A 2,500-nucleotide genomic window follows, 5' to 3' on the forward strand; every position below is an offset into this window, starting at 1 on the left:
AACACACAACTAAGCCGTGCATTACCTCCATCCATCTCCTTCCTTCCAACACCCATAATAACCTAAACCCTTAACCTCACACTACCTTAGTGGTCATCTTGACCATCTTTGGACGTGGACCAAGCAAGAGAGGAACCATCACTCGGTCATATTGAGACAAGCTTCGGATTGGAGAGGCAAGTGTTTAGGGACTAGACCGGGGTCCCTAACATTTATGGTGCTTTCATTGAGAGGATTCTTGTTTGGTTAAGCTTGAGAAGTGCTCACTTCTCTAAAGAGGTAAACAACGCGTTAACTTGAATCTTTGTGAATTTGTTGGGGAGACCCTCGTTGGATCCCATATATATTGTATTGTTTGTGAACTTGAAGTTTGGGGGTTGAGGTAGAGGACGGAGTAGAGTTCTTGAAGGGATCGACCACCCTTGAAGGTGGAGGATCCAAGGTTGGACCGTGTGTGTGCAAGAGGGGTTGCCCATCCTTGAAGGTGGACAACTCAAGGTTGGACTTGGTGGAACCATCCTATCGACCAAGAGAAGTGCACAAGCTGTCCAAGCTACTCCAACCAGAATTTTTCAGTTTGCAAGCACCCCAAGACTAGTTTGCAAGCACCTCAAGACTAGTTTGCAAGCATCATGACTACAAGCCATCAAGAGACCGAAGGGCTCAATAACTCCAACCGGGAGCGTATTGAAAGGCTTGAAGACAAAGTGCAAGAGTTTTGGACATCTTAAGTGAGGTCAACACCAATATGGCCGAACTTAGAATGGCCATGAATGTCACACCCGAGATAGTGAAGAACAACGGAGGACCATGGAGCCTTGAGAAGAGAACTCATGAGAACATTGAAAGAATGAAAGGAGGATTGTGAGGGCCAAGCTTCGCGACAAGAGGCTAATGGACAAAGGCATGATGCCTTGGTGGATGGAAGAGAGACTAGTGTATCCGGCTCAATGCATGAGCCTAGACATGAGCCTCCAAGACATGAGTATAGAAGAGAGGGGAGAATTGAGAATGATCATATTGCCGTGGAGAGGTGGGCCCGTGAGATGGCCACCACCTAGAAGCCCGAGTACAAGGGAGAACTCAAGAGTGAGGTTTGAAATGCCAAGTATGAAGAACGGCATGAGGAGAGTATGGCTTGACCATGGAAGACCAAATGGTTATGTGAGCATGACCAAGGAGGCGCCACAACCATGAAGGAGAAGGGGCCATAGACATGAATGGCATGAGGAAGACCACTATGACAATAGATGGAAACCGGGCACATGACCGGGGACCAAGGAGCCAAAGGTGGACTTCCCAAGTTTAACGGTGGGGATCCTTATGAGTGGTTGGATAAGGTAGACCATTCTTCCGTGTGTATGAAGTCCAAGAGATGAGAGAGTTTCTACGGCATGTTTCCATCTTGAAGGAAGAGCAAGCAAGTGGTGGCGTTGGCTACGTGACCAATATGACCAAGATAGGAGGCGCCTTGGATGGACGGCCTTTGAGAAGGAGTTCTTGATGCAATTTGGCCCATCACCCATTGTCAATCATCATGGGCAATTGGCCAAGTTAAACAAGAAGGAAAGGTCCACCATTATGTGGATGAATTTCGGCAACTCCAAACTATGGTGAGGGTTGGTCCGAAGAGGCTTTGATTGGAACTTTGTAGATGGTTTGAAACCTTGGCTTGCCAAGGAAATAAAATTGAAGCAACCCACAAGGTTGCAAGAGGTGATGAGGATGGCGGAGATCCTAGAAGAAAGCGCTAACACGGAGAAACGCCAATCTAAGGAAGTGGGGAGTAAGGATACTACAACCTTGCAAACCAATGTTCCTTGGAAGGGTAAGGAGGAAATGGGAGTGCTTCTAAGGCTAAACGAATTGAAGTAAAAAAGCTTTCAAGGGAAGAGATACAAGAGAGAGTTAAAAGGGCCTTTGTTTTAAGTGTGGAGATAAATGGGCATTGGGCATAAGTGCGGATCGGGACAAGTATACATGTTGGTTGATGAGAGGAGTGTGAGGAGGAAGATGAATACCTTGGGGAACATGTAGTGAGGAGTCCTATCAAGAAGAGGCCAAGTAGAAACGAATAATAAAGAGGCCGAGTTGTCCTTAATACATTGATGGGGCCAAAAGCATACTCCTTGAAGGTGATGGCATGGATAGGGCACTTGAGGTTCCGTTGTTGGTAGATAGTGGCTCCACACAACTTTGTCAATACTAATATTGTTGCCAAGGTTGGGTTGAAGCCAATTTCTATAGAGCCATTTGATGTGAGGATGGCAAGCGGGATGAAATGAAATGTGAAGGGTGGTGAAGGAAGTAAACATGAATGTGCAAGGAGTGAAAGTAGTGGCGGATTTATATGTTCTCCTTTGGTAGGGCTGATGTGGTATGGGCACTCCATGGCTCAAGGGCCTTGGAGGATAGTGCTTGACTACAACAAGAGGACCATGGAATTCAAGATAGGGTCCAAGAAGAATGTATGGGCAACTTATCCTCCAAAGAGACCAAG

Source organism: Juglans microcarpa x Juglans regia, unplaced genomic scaffold, assembly GCF_004785595.1.
Source record: "Juglans microcarpa x Juglans regia isolate MS1-56 unplaced genomic scaffold, Jm3101_v1.0 JmScfU0019, whole genome shotgun sequence".
Taxonomy (NCBI): Eukaryota; Viridiplantae; Streptophyta; class Magnoliopsida; order Fagales; family Juglandaceae; genus Juglans; species Juglans microcarpa x Juglans regia.